Source organism: Elaeis guineensis, chromosome 15 (genome assembly GCF_000442705.2).
Source record: "Elaeis guineensis isolate ETL-2024a chromosome 15, EG11, whole genome shotgun sequence".
In the NCBI taxonomy this organism is placed as follows: Eukaryota; Viridiplantae; Streptophyta; class Magnoliopsida; order Arecales; family Arecaceae; genus Elaeis; species Elaeis guineensis.
This window is the reverse complement of record NC_026007.2, coordinates 24,402,130-24,417,965: the sequence shown is the minus strand read 5'-3', so window position 1 is coordinate 24,417,965 and position 15,836 is coordinate 24,402,130.

The window sequence follows — 15,836 nt, the reverse complement described above, 5'->3', positions numbered from 1 at the left end:
AATGATAAATGATTGAGTTTGACATATTTTCATGCCCACAGCTCATCTGGGATATTGTTTGATTGAAAGATTGAATTACATGGAAACTTGGCACTAAAGGATATTTTGATAATTTTTTATCCAAATTTTAAATCTTTTGAGTAGTCAAGACATATTGCTAGACATCAATCTTGACTTATGAATTTATCAAAATTAAAAGAGTTTAATTCTAGAGTCAATTTGGAAGAGTCCAAGTTGATTGAGACTCTTCGGGTGACTTAATCTTATCAGATTAGGGTTACGTCGAAAGTTTGGATCCACTGCTGGCTAGATTTAGAATCCAATGGGTCACACACTTTAGGATTTGACTTTAGTTTGATCTAATTAGAGTTTAATATAAATTTTATATGTTAATTTGATATATTAGAACATTGTATTAACCCAAGTTTACAAATTGGTTTAGATCAAATTGTTTGAGCTAACGTAGACCCGTTGGCTTTGACCTAATGGGCTTAGGTCAATTTGGATTGGATCCTTATCCAATTTAAAAAAATTTCAAGAGGAAAATTAGTTCTCCACATCCACTAGAAGTCATGGCAAACCATCTTAAATTGGCATGAGAAATGGAGAGTCCTACTTAATGAAGGCTCTTAACTATTACGCATTACCTTAAATTCCCAATCAGTTCTCTTGTGATTTGATGCTAAATTTATTTCAAATTTTTATGGCACATAGAAGATTGAGGGTTCTTCTACTTTAAGTATCTGAATTGCCAAAAATTTACTCGATGAATTTATTTGGCGCATGGGAAATTGGAGCACCAAAGGTTGGCGCCCCATGGTCTCATGTGACGTCCCTTGGTCCCCTATTTATAGGGGATGCCTTAGATGGTTTCATATGGTGATTTTTGGCTGAGACTAAGAAGGGGGATGTGGTAAATATAAAAAAAAAATTGAAAAAAATTTGAGAAAAAAAAGAGAAAATTTTGAGTGGTAAAGTTGCTACCAGGATGGTGAGATTTTCAACAAGTGTTACTTGAGTGCCCTAGGATTTAATTTTTTCATATGTTGGAGCCAAAAATCAAATCTTAGATTATATGACATCTGACAGTATCTTTTTGATGTCATTCTAGTAGTGAGATCGAAAGCAACTAGGTTTTGGTGCGATCGTGATGCAAGTTCGAAGCTGGCGGTGTTCTTGAGAAGACTAGGCTGTGGCAGCGCATCGGTTGGGAAGGACTTTGGCCAACTTTCATGTGGATTACCATTGGAGGACTTCTACCTTGAGATCTTATGGAGAACACCAACATGTCACTTTTTTATATTGGTTAAAGTATAATTTTCTATCTCTTTGCATACTTGATTTGCTTTGATCATGATCGGCAAAGTGATTCTAGGATTTTGGGTTTGGCTTGATAGTTTTATTTGAAAAGGCTATTAATTTTTTTATTTTAAAATTTTTAAAAATTATTTTTTACTATGTGGTCGGAACCCAACAGTGGTATGAGCACCTTTGTCTGATTTGATCAAACAAGTGCAATAGTTGTGCATAGAATCGTTCTTGTGCATATCTTATCAAAAAAATTTTGCATTTATTTATAGCATCAATCCTTTAAACTCAAAAATTATTTTTGACTTTATATATACCATGATACATAATTTTAGTTATTAAATTATTAATTTATGATAATTTTAAAATTTGTATTATCATGGTTGTATGATGCTCAAATTGATGCATTGTTTAGGGTGCAAAGCATGCCTAATGTGATTAGGATTTGCTATTTTTTTTTGATATACTTGATATATATTTTGATTTCCATTACATCCTTATATGATTTTAGTATGTCATATGATTGCTATTTAGAATAGTAGAAGCATATTAAATTGCATAATTTATAGTGTACATTTTATGTAGTTGTAGTTAGGATGTGCTGAGACCAGTTTAAAGTCTTTCATAAAAAAATATATTAAGTTGTAATATCGGGATTCATTTTATTAATCAAAAATTAAATTCTTAAGATCAATTGATGTCGAAAAAAGTGTCAAAGATGGTTTTCTACTTAGGTCCGTATGCTGGCCTGGCCAACTCTGTTGGTGTCTAGAAAAGCTACGGGGAGCCTCCCACCTATTTATTTGGACAATTTGGTCTTGTTGATTTTCGAACTTAGATTGATTAGTGATGTAGACATTACAAGAGCCTTCTTTCAAACTTGATCGATAGAGTATGTCAAGATCTTAGTGAGCTTGTTGTGCTATCCACAAGGCTTACTATAGAAATTGACATAATGTTGATCTAGTGCATATTGATGCTTGTGGCATATTTGAATGGTGTTGCTTTGTTATGCTATCCACAAGGGCAGCATTGTTTAAGTATGACCATATAAGATTGAAGGGTCAACTTAACTAGAGCACTATGTTTGTTGTGCTATCCATAAGACTATATGTGATCTGGAGGTCAGAGTGAATGATGTTGAAAATTATAAAGGTACAATTGATAAAAAGTTACCTACTCTTGAACTCATGAATACTTGTTGTACTATTCACAAAGTATTTGTGAGGAATAGGGATCTCAACCCCACTAAGAAATATTAAAATATTTCTCAATTTTTATACTGAGGGCTATGAAGTTCAATAAAATAAGGAGAGACACAATTAGATAAAAGTCCTAATCTAGTTGTGCATGTCATCATGAGTTGTCCACTTATATTATGTTCTTGTTGTTGTAGATTAACTACCATATGGTATCCTCACTTTCATTTAGAGATATCCTAGATGCAAACAAGTTGACTGGACCTAACTATATCGACTGGTTAAGAAACTTCAGAATTGTTCTCACTTAGGAGAAAATCTCCTATATTCTGGATATATCTGCTCTAGATTTTCTTAGGGAAGATGCTTCTGAGGAGGATAGGGCTGCATATAAGATGTGAAAAGATGATAGTGTGACTGTCAAATATATCATGCTTGCCTCAATGAGCAATGAGCTCCAGAGGCAGCATGAGGACATGGACGTTCCCTTTATTCTCCTTAATCTTAAGAAGCTATATGGAGAACAAAGTCAGACTGCTTGATATAAGATATCGAAGTAATTGTTCCGTGCCCATATAACTAAAGGTTCTTCCATGCAAATGCATATACTAAAGATGATTGATTTGATTACTCGTCTGGGACAACTGGATTTTGCCATGGATGGTGAACTGAGCCAAGGTTTGACCCTACAGTCTCTTCCTGACTCATTTTTTCAGTTTATCATTAATTATCATATAAATAAACTGAACATCAACTTGCTAGAATTGTTGAACATGTTGAAAATAATAGAGAGCCATTTTTAGGGTGAAAAGGCTCAGGTTCTTCATGTTGATAAGATCAGCAAGAAGAAGGCAAAGAATGATTTCAAGAAAAAATTGAACCCTAAGGCTGGCATCTCCAAGAAAAAGATGAAGAAGGTCTCCGCCAAAGGTACTTGTTATCACTATGGCAAGGAGGGCCACTGGAAGAGAAATTGCAAGGAGTACCTTGCAACCGTGAAATCGACAAGCGTTGCCTAAGGTTTGATATGATACAAATTAATTTATCATTAAATATTTTATTTTTAGATTCTTGGGTTTTGGATACCGCCTATGGTTCACATCTTTGCAAGTCATTGCAGGGCCTATAAAAAATAAAGAATCTGAATAAAGGTGACTTTGAGCTGTTCGGTGTTAGTGGAGAGTCCATTCAGGCCAAAGCCGTAGGAATCAAGATTTTAAAGTTGCCTTCGGATAAAGTTTTGGAACTAAAGATCTGTTATTATATTCCTGATATTGTTAGAAATATTATTTCTATACCATTATTATTGGAACAAGATTTTGAAATTAATTTAAAAAATAATGTGTTAGATGTGTGCCCTAGATGCCAGATTGGCTGACACATTCCTGTACAAATGTAAAGGCAAATTTATAATTTTGACTATAAATGAATAAAAGGGTTATTCTACTATCACATTGTGTGCATTATGTCTGTAATACATCCTTTGAGTTAGTAGGAATGTTAATTCATATTTTCAAGAGTTGAAAATTTAAGGCATGAATTTACATAACTAACTCATAAACAGCTCCTAACCATAAGATCATCACGAAGATGGTGATCGATCTAGAAGATTGGTGTATGATCACTTTCTTAGGGTAAATGTGTCTTGAGTCTATAGTGTGGAGACACCAGAGTGAGAGTACAGATATTCAATGAGAATGAGAGTACTAAGCGTGACCACCTCGAGCTATCATAAGGAAGTCTACCTTTTCATCGATGACTAGCTCGATGCTGCAGCTGTGTGTCTAGTTCTTTGACCTGAGGTACATCGACAGTTCACCTTGAGTGTGTTATAGTTTGACTATACCATAACTTGATCTCCTAGCTATTCAGAATCCTGAGGTATATGTTGGCTGTAGCATATTCATTGTAGGAACCAGATTGCACCAAGATGGGATCTATCAACCTCGGTAGATGAGAGGAGTAGTCCTATGATAATCGAAAGATTGAGTCCTCAAGCCCATGGCCATGGTAAAGTAAAATAATGAAAAAGAATTTCTCATTAAGGTTTCACATCAGACTTGGATCGATCGATTGATTCATACGACTGATGTTGGGTTTGACGAGTTCACCTTAACCCTAATTCAGTCGGGACTCATGATAGAAGAACTCAATCACACAGGAAGCTGCACCGAGAGATTCATCTTCATTTCTGATGGGTTGCCACCATATATTACTAGATGTCACTGATAGATTTTGGGAGCAATTAGAATGATCTTGATGATCGATCATTCTAATTGTCTGAATCAGAAGAGTTTTGGTTCATCGAAAGGAGTTTCGATGATATCGATGATGAGATCACGACATGTCTCATTACCATACGAAAATAAACCTAACTAGGTCACACAAATAAAAGTTAGGGTCTGAATGTCATCAATTGAGCTAGCCCAGTTCGATTGATTTGGATTAGATCCAATTAGGTTCAAGAAAATCATGCTAGCACACGATTGAGCCTAACTTTCTCCTCGTGTAATCTTTTCTATCTTGATTGAGCCAAATGTGATTTGACTCATCTAGAGAACCTTGAGAAGGTTTCTCACAGTCTGACTGGAGCCAGTCTAGCTCAGAAATAACTTATCTTAATTCATGAGATTAATTTAAAACAACACCTGCTAATTCCTGTCACCTGTCATTTCTATTTTAGGACATTGGTCAAACATTGACCCATGGACCTTAGATTGAAGGCCACTTGGCAAGAGATCATTGGAGAGTTTTTGTGGAGTGTCTACCTACTAATTTTAACCTCAAAGTGGGTGCCATAATCAGATATGGCGTGCACCCCAAGTGGATAAGGATAGAGTCCCATGAGATGAGGACTCTATGCCTTGATCGACTCAAACTGTTGGGCGCCAATCTCACTGTGTTTATCCAGTGTTGGCACCAACAGTAGGAGGGTTTAGTGTGGTTCTTATCTGATATGATCAGATGACATCACTCCACCAATCAAAATTTTTCCAAAATCAATTGAAATTTTTTGATTGGTCGAATAATGTGGCACTGCATGGTGCGGCAAGGTCTATTTAAACCCTGTCTGTGCCTATGGTTTAGAGACTCTACTCAATACCCAGCAAAAATATGAAACCCCTCCACTTCTCTATGCCCCCTCTACTCTTTTCTCTCTCCTCTTCACATCCAAGAGGTTGGGCATCTATCTGGTGCTTGTCCAAGGTTTCCCTGATCAGAAGGCTGCAGGGATTTGTCGAGAAGCTGCTGCTCCAGCTTCAGAAGATCTTTTAAAGATCTTGTAGATTAGATCTAGATCTGATTTTTGGAGTAAAGATTCATGAGGAGAAGACAATCTAGATCCTGCTTAAGTAGATACTGGTAGAGGCTAGATGACTACGTGGCTATTTTAGAACCTCGGGCATTGCTGCGATCATCTACAGGGTAATCTATTATCCTAGAGGTATTTCTCTATTCCTAAAGTTTTAGATTTAATTTTAGATTAAATATTAGATAATAAGAATTAAATCTAATAGATCTTAGATCTAAAATAAAGTAAGATAATTTTTTAAATAAAAATATTTCACCCCAGATCTCATTAGATCTGGAAGATCCTACAAAGAAAAAGGTAGTTTTTCCTTCAACTGGTATCAGAGCTAGGTTGATGGCTCTATTTTAGATCTAATTTAGATCTAATTTTTATTTTTATTTATCTAATATTGATGGATTTTAGATGTCACATCAGATATGATAGGATCTGAAATCAAAAAAAATTAAAATTAAATCTAAGTAGATCTAACATGTATGAGATGCATGACTAGACTAGGAATAGTTTAATATATGAATAGTCTTATAATTTTATGCTTTAATATGATTAAAATATAAATTAAATCTAATTTATTCTCTATTTTTTTGATGTTATAAATATTATATTCAAATTAAAAAATAAAAAATAAAATTTAATTAATTCATAAGATTGATCTGTTGCATGCCTAGACTAGTTGTAGAATTGTTCTAGTAACAGTCTAGAATAGATTTTATATTGAATAGTTCAATTTAAATCATAATTTTTAGATGTTATATGTGATGTATCAGATCTGAAAGCATGCTAATTAGATCAGATTTTAATACATGAGATGTATGCAAAGCATGTATAAGTTAGATCTGAAATTATATATGTGATATGTAACTTAGATCTAACTAGTTTTGTAGTTAAATTAATATTTTTGATTAAGGTGTTCTTCATGGCTGTCCGGTCATAAGAACAAAGTAGGGTTTAAGACCCTCTCCTCCCATTCAATGGAGTGTTCTTATGGCGTGTAGGGGTGCTGCGCGTTCATCCTTAATCAGAAATCAAAATCTACTTTTCTACAAAATCCTAGATCTTGAAACCCTAGGATTTATTTTACATATTTTGTTTATGAATCCAAGACTTAATTAATGAATTAAGCCTATGAAATTAAATTAGGTCTAAAATTAAGAATTTCAGATCTAAGCCATTTTCATAAAATTGAGTTCGGGTTTGGGTAGCTTAATTAGGTCTATCGGTTGATCAAACCGAATCAAAAGTTAGTTAGGTGGGATCATGAAAGCTAATAATTGACCAGCCTAATAGAATTAAGTTTAGGTCAAGGTCGAATCACATTTAGATGTGATTCGATCAAATTAAGACCTAATTTGGCTCAGTGGTTAGAGCCTGGATTGTAGACTAACCCAATTGGTTCTGGTTTGACAATTTGGTGTCTAAGGTAAGTTGGGCAGATGTGATCGATTGGTTTTTAATTGGGAGCTACTTGACTCGAATGCGTTCTTGTCAAGTTAATGGCATATCTCTCCCATCGATCTCACTTACCTGGCCATATGTGTCGACCCAGTTCTGATTTGAGGTGGCTAACAATTTGAGCTAACCCATGCCACTAGGTTAGTCATAATTGTTATGACTATGTCAAGTCAAGTTTAATGAGACCTAAATCAAATCTTCTTAAGAAAATATTAAGTCTAAGGTCTTCCACCATTGTGGATGTGCGGGCCCTTCTCGGGGTTGATTGTTCTCGGCTGGTTACAGTGACTCAGTTGCACCGAGAAGATGCAACCATGTCCATTAGGCATTGGATGCTATGGATTAGAGAATGGGTTGTGCTCAATATTTTGAATACAGTGAGGGACCCAATCAGGAATCTAATTCATGCAAATGGTGGGTCTAACTTAACTAAGGATTGGAGCAATATTTCGGGCACGATGAGCTTCATGAATTAGAGACCAAGTTTTGGGTGCACCATGATTAGAGAATCATTGGACAAGAGTTGTCCACTCATCGGTTGACACATCATCAATAACTGTTAGGTGAGTGGTGAGCTAGTCGGTGAGACCGCACCACCCACTAGAAATCACTAATCACGGAGATTTTCACATCTCTACCTAGAGAGTGTAGGAATCTGAGAAAATAGTGAGAGCCTAATTTGTTTAAAAATGAAACTCCTAAACAAATTGATTAAGTCTAATTACAAAATCTAACTAGAAACTTTTGACTCTCTATAGGAAACATGTCTACGTCCAACCCCATGACCAAAATACTAGACACCCACAGATTGACTGGACCTAATTTCAAGGACTGATTAAGGAACTACAGAATTATTTTAGGTTCTGACAAACTGACTCATGTCTTGGACCAGGACCCACCTGCCATACCAGCACGTCCGACTGCTGAACAGAGAGCATCTCTGAAAAAGTGGATGGATGACGATAACAAAGCCAGGTACTACATGTTGGGTGCCATGTCTGATGACTTGCAGCGCCAGCATGATAATATTATGACTACCCACCAAATGTTGGCTCACCTACAAGAGTTGTTTGGTGAACAAAGTCAGCAGTCAAGTATCAAGTCTGCCAAAGACTTTTTAAGGCTAAAATGCTTGATGGGCAGTCGGTCTAAGATCATTGTTTGTCAATGATCAAGGACCTTGAGGAGTTTGAGAAACTCAGTGTCATCTTAGACAGAGATTTTCAGATTGATGTGATCCTTCAATCCTTGTCTGATGCATATGGTCAGTTCATCATGAACTTCCATGTGCATAAGATGCAGTGTACCTTGGCTGAGTTAATGAACATGTTGGTTACAGTTGAGCTTTCTTTGAAGAGTTCAAAAGGCTCAGTCCTTACTGTGGAGCGAACTTCTTCCAAGAGAAAGTCTTTTGGAAAGAAGAAAAAGTCTGCGAAGAAGTAGAAGGTGGATGGAAAATGGAAGAAGATGGAACCGAAGAAGAAGGCTGCTGAAAAGGGAAAATATTTCTACAGCAATTCAGACAGCCATTGAAAATAAAACTATCCTCAGTACCTGGCCACCCTGAAGAACAAGAAGGATGGTCCTTCTGGAGGTATGCTCGTTATAGAATCTAATCTTATGATTTTCTCTGCATCTAGTTGGGTACTTGACTCTAGTTCTAGTGCTCATTTGTGCACTTCTATGCAGGGTCTTGAGGAAAGCAAGAGGCTGAGGGATGGGGATATGATCTTACGCATCGGGAATGGAGTAAGATTTACTGCTGTGGCCATATGAACCTACCCTCTGCGATTACCGTTAGGATTAGATTTAGTTCTTAGAGACTGTTATTATGTGCCTGCAGCAAGCAGGAATTTGATTTCTATTTCATGTTTAGCACAAGAAGGCTATGTGATTAGCTTTCATAAGGACCATTGTAACATATTTTATGAAAATAATAAAGTTGCAAATAATTTTTCTATTAATAGTCTCTATCAACTACATATTGATGTATCTGTATTTCATATCGAGCAAAATATGAATGCCATGGGAATTAAAAGGCCTAGAGATAGTCTAAATGATAGGTATCTGTGGCACCTAAGGCTAGGTCATATAACAGAAGACAGGGTTAACAAATTAGAGAAATCCGGGCTATTGAGTTCGTTGACTTTCGAGTGATATCCAGTTTATGAATCATGCCTTCAAGGCAAAATGACCAAGCTTCCTTTTACAGGATATGGGGAAAGGGCCCCAGACCTACTTGCCCTAGTACATACGGATGTGTGCGGCTCATTTGATGTGTCGGCTAGAGGCAACTATGTCTACTTCATTACCTTCACCGATGATATGTCTAGGTACGGGTATGTGTTTCTAATGAAACACAAGTCTGAAGCCTTTGAAAAGTTTAAAGAATTCAAACATGAGGTAGAAAAAAAAATAGAAAAGTCCATTAAGGTTCTTCGATCAGATCGAGGAGGTGAATACCTTAGTCGGGAGTTTCTAGACATCTTAAGGACAATGGTATAGTCTCTCAATGGACTCCACCTGGAACGCCACAACTCAATGGGGTTTCAGAATGGAGGAATCGGACCCTATTAGATATGGTCTATTCCATGATGAGCTTCATGGACCTTCTTGAGTTTCTTTGGGGACACTATCTCATGACAGCAATATATGTATTGAATAGGATTTTCTCTAAAATCGTTCCTACCACACCGTATGAGATATAGCATGGTAAGAAGCCAAGTCTGAGTCACCTCAGAATTTGGGGTTGTCCGGCTCATGTCAAGAGACAGCAGGCGGACAAGTTAGAGTTCAGGTCTTTTAGAGCTCGGTTCATAGGATATCCTAAAGAGTCATTAGGATACTATTTCTATATTTCGGAAGATCACAATGTGATTGTGAATCACATGCTATTTTTTTTGAAAAATAGTTTATTCAAGATGGTGGCATCGGAAGAATAATTAAGCTCAAGGAGAATATCTCCTAAGAGCAACGAGCTAAGGAACCTGAGGAACCAAATCAATTAGAACTAGTCCTAATACAACCTCTTCCACCTCATAGATCGACTAGGGTTTTCCATCCTCCTGAAAGGTACTTAGGTACTATATAAGAGGAAGTAGAGGAAATGTTCCTCATGGAAAATGAGGCTCATGGTGATGAGCCCAAGACCTATGACAAGGCGATATCAAATATCAACTCTGAGAAATGGTTAGGGGCAATGAGATCAAAAATTGACTCGATGCACTCAAACCAAGTCTAGACCTTGGTACATCCACCTGAAGGTATTGTACCTATTAGGTGTAAATGGATCTTCAAGAGAAAGATAGGTGCAGATGAAAATGTGGAGACATTCAAGGCTAGGCTCGTAGCGAAAGATTATAGTCAGCGCGAAGGCATTGACTATCAGGATATCTTTTCGTTCGTAGCCATGCTAAAATCCATCCACACATTGCTTGCTGTTGTAGCCTATTTTGATTATGAAATATGGCAGATGGATATGAAAATGGTGTTCTTAAATGGATATCTTGAGGAAGATATCTATATAGAACAACCGCTTGGTTTCACATCCAGTGATGATGATCACAAGATCTGCAAGCTGCAAAGATCCATTTATGGACTTAAGCAAGCATCTCAGAGCTGGAATACTCGTTTCAATGATGTGATCAAAATATTTGATTTCATCGAGAATGAGAGGGAACCATGTGTGTTGAAGAAGGTCAGTGGGAGCATAGTTGTCTTCCTCGTACTGTACATAGATGACATCCTCCTGATTGAGAATGATATTTTCATGTTGACCTAAGTCAAAATATGATTGTCTAAGGAGTTCTCTATGAAAGATTTAGGAGATGCATCCTTCATACTGGGTATTAAGGTCTATAGAGGTAGACCAAATAGGATGCTGGGACTCTCACAGAAGATGTACATAGAGGAGGTGCTAAAAGGGTTTAGCATGGAAAACTTCAAAAGAGGTTTAGTACCTTTTAGACGTGGCATTCATCTCTTCAAGAAGATGTGCCCTAGCACACCTGAGGAGATTGAACGCATGAGCAAGATCCCTTATGCTTCGGCAATAGGGAGTCTCATGTATGCCATGCTATGTTCACGACTTGATATAGCCCATGCTGTGAGTGTCACAAGCAGATATCAGTTGAATCCAGATGAAGAGCATTGGACTTCTGTGAAATGTATCCTTAAGTACTTGAGAAGGACTAAGGATATGTTTCTAGTCTTTGGGAATGGAGAACTCCAGGTTCAGAGATTTACAGACTCAGACTTTATGTCTGATATAGATGATCGAAAGTCAACATCTGAGAGTCTGTTCATTTGCAATGGTGGTTCTGTTAGCTGGAAGAGTTCCAAGCAGACGATAATTGCTGATTCCACCATGGAGGCAGATTATATTGCTGCATTGAAAGCCGCGAAGGAGGCATTCTGATACAAAATGTTTGCCGCAGAACATGGAGTGATGTCATTGGATGCCATCCCTCTTTACTGTGACAATAATGGTGCCATAGCCCTAGCTAAGGAGCCAAGATCTCATCAGAAGTCCAAGCATATCGAGCGATGATTCCATCTGATCCGTGATTACCTCGAAAAAAGTTATGTCAAGATTAAGAGAGTCGACTCCACAGATAATGTGGCAGATCCACTGACAAAGCCATTAGGCCAGTAGAAGATCGAAGCCCACCTTGAGAAGATGGGACTTAGATATGTAGCCAATTCACATTAGGTCAAGTGGGAGTTTGTTAGATGTGTGCCCTAGATACCAGATTGGCTGACACATTCCTATACAAATGCAAGGACAAATTTATAATTTTGACTATAAATGAATAAAATGATTATTCTACTATCACATTGTGTACATTATGTCTATGATACATTCTTTGAGTTAGTAGGAATGTTAATTCATATTTTCAAGAGTTGAAAATTTAAGGCATGAATTTACATAACTAACTCATAAACAGCTCCTGACCATAGGATCATCACGAGGATGGTGATCGATCCGAAAGGTTGGTGTACGATCGCTTCCTTTGGGTAGATGTGTCTTGATTCTATGGTGTGGAGATACCAGAGTGAGAGTACAGGTATTCATTGAGAACGAGAGTACTAAGCGTGACCACCTCGAGCAGTCATAAGGAAGTCTACCTTCTCGTCGATGACTAGCTCGATGCTGCAGCTGTGTGTCTGGTTCTTTGACCTGAGGTACATCAATAGTTCACCTTGAGTATGTTATAGTTTGACTACACCATAACTCGATCTCCTAGCCATTCAAAATCCCGAGGTGTATGTTGGCTGTAGCATATTCATTGTAGGAACCAGATCGCACCAAGATGGGATCTATCAACTTCGGTAGATGAGAGGAGTAGTCCTATGATGATCGAAAGATTGAGTCCTTAAGCCCATGGCCATGGCAGAGTGAAATAATAAAAAAGAGTTTTCCATTGGGGTTTCACATCGGACTCGGATCAATCGATTGATTCATATGACTGATGTTGGGTTTGACGAGTTCACCTTAACCCTAATTCAGTCGGGACTCAAGATAGAGGAACTCAATCACACAGGTAGCTGCACCGAGAGGTTCGTCTTCATTTCTGATGGATTACCACCATATACTGCTAGGTGTCACTGATGGATTTTGGGAGCAATTAGAATGATCTTGATGATCGATCATTCTAATTATCTGAATCAGAAGAGTTCTGATCCATCGAAAGGAGTTTTGATGATGTCGATGATGAGATCATGACATATCTCATTACCATATAGAAATGAACCTAACTGGGTCACACAAATAAAAGTTAAGGTCTGGATGTCATCAATTGAGCTAGCCCAGTTCGATTGATTTGGATTAAATCCAATTAGATTCAAGAAAATCGTGCTAGCATACGATTAAGCCTAACTTTCTCCTCGTGTAATCTTTTCTATCTCGACTGAGCCAAATATGATTTGACTCATCTAGAGAACCTTGAAAAGATTTTTCTCAGTCTGACTGGAGCCAATCCAACTCAGAAAGGATTTTTTTTAATTCATGAGATGAATTTAAGACAACACCTGCTAATTCCTGTCAACTGCCATTTCCGTTTTAGGACATTGGTCAACATTGATCTATGGACCTTGGACTGAAGGCCACTTGGCAAGAGGTCATTGGAGAGCTTTTGTGGAGTGTCCACCTACTAAATTAGCCCTCAAAGTGGGTGCCATATTCAGATTGGGCATGCACCCCAAGTGGGTAAGGATAGAGTCCCATGAGATGAGGACTCTGATCCCTTGATCAACTTGGACTGTGGGGCGTAAATCTCAGTGTGCTTATCCAGTGTTGGCACCAATAGTAGGAGAGATTGTGGAGATTCTTATCTGATATGATTAGATGATATCACTCTACCAATAAAATTTTTTTCAGAATTAATTAAAATTTTTTGATTGATCGAATGATGTGGCACTGCATGGTGCAGTAGGGTCTATTTAAACCCTTCTGCGCCTAGGGTTTAGAGACTCTATGCAAAAACCAACAAAAACTTAAATCCTCTCCACTTCTCCATACCCCCTCTGCTCCTTTCCCTCCCCTCTTCACGTCCGAGAGGTTAGGCATCCATCTGGTGCTTGTCCAAGGCGTGGTGGCTTCCTGATTAGAAGGCTGCAGAGATTTGTTGAGAAGCTGCTGCTCCAGCTTCAGAAGATCTTTTGAAGATCTTCTAGATCAAATCCAGATCTGATTTTTAGAAAAAAAATTCATGAGGAGAAGATGATCCAGATCCTACTTGAGTGGATACCGATAGAGGCCAGACGACTGTGTGGCTATTTTAGAACCTCGGGCATTACTGCGATCATCTACAGGGTAATCTAGTTACCCTAGAGGTATTTCTCGATTCCTCATATTTTTAGATTTAATTTTAGATTTAATATCAGATAATAAAAATTAGATCTAATAGATCTTAGATCTAAAATATCATAGGATAATTTTTTTTGAAATATTCTGCCCCAGATCTCATTTGATCTGGAAGATCTTACAAGAAAAAAGTCGATTTTTTCTTCACTAGCCTGGTGAGGGATTGCTGTTGGGTCATAATCATTTGTTGAAGTTGGCTAAACCTATCGTCGGCTAGATTGGTCTGTTGAGGAGGTGGGTATAATGATTGATTGTAATAGGATGACTGGATAGACTGACTAGGCTGACCACTAATATAGGCATAGTTTTGGTATTGGGGTCTATTTTAAAAATTTTGTACAGAAGAAATTTGGATCTGAGCTTGAGTCTATTGGGATCTCCAAGAAAAATTAGGATGATTCTTCCAATCTTGGTTATATGCATTTAAGAATGGGTCATTGATAGGATTGGAGTAATCTTGAGCAATTTGAACTTATTTTTGGATGAAAGGTGGAAACTGTGCAGCCGTAGGACATTCACTAACATGATGGGCTAGGCTAGTACAGATAGAACAAATCTCATGATAATTGGGAGGTGGTGTGTATTGCGTAGAAGATTATAGACCTAGGGCTAGGCATTTATCTATAAGAAGATCGACTTTATCTAATTTTTGGGCTATCAAGTTCAGATCGACCTTAGGACTAGATTTTGAATGTTTGATTCCATAGAATGATGAAAATATTGATGGGTTATAGGTGGAAGAAATAAAATATTCCTTCATCTACCTAGGTCGTTCTCAGAATTTCTAGCCATTTGATTATTAGGTGTAACATGGATCAGTCGTTCAATTTCAGGATTAAGTTCAACTAGGTCAGGGTAAAAAAATATACCATGCATGTATCAGTGCAAACCCTAATGTATGATTGAGTTTTTTTTTTAAAAAAAAAGGAGAAAAAAAAGAGAAGAAGAAGAAAGAAAGAAGTTCTAAAGGTGAGATCCTTAAAGAAAGCTCTAGACCTAAAGATGAAAGGTGGGAAGAATTAGTTGTGGTTGAGTGTTAATTGTAATAAGTTAGCAGATAATTAAACCTCGACACCTACGGGTTTCTTAGACCTAATACTTTGACATAGAGTGGCTTAGCCTAAATACAAATTGGGTTTGTCCTCACTTCATTTAACTAGCCAGGTAAGAGGTGAGGTCGTGGGGATCCCCACCATTGCTTGCCTTAGACACTAATTGGATTGGCCAGGTAAGCCAATGGAACCAATTAAATAACCACGAGTCTACTTAGGCTGAGCCTTTGTAATCTCTTGCCTTAGACACTATTTTCAGGGGTGAGTCCAAACTTACTTTGCACTTGACTTCACCACAATACTCAAACTGAACTCAATTGATCCTAGGGGTCAACATCTACTAAATTTTAATTAGGTTAGGGTTAATGTAGGATACTGGTTGGTTGTTTTTAGGCTAAGAAAGGATGATAAAATTTTCACCTTATCTTGTTATTGGTGTTGCCCTTAAATTGATTTGAGATGAATATGTACAACCAATTTCAAACAAGGGGTTCTATGTAACTAAATTAGATGCATGAAATTAATCAAACTTGAAAGCTTACCTTGTGTCCAGCGATCATCAAAACTAAATCTAAGATGATGAATACTTCTAACAATTAAGTTTCTACTTTTGTTATGCAATTTTTATTAGATTTATGTGGATAAATTTT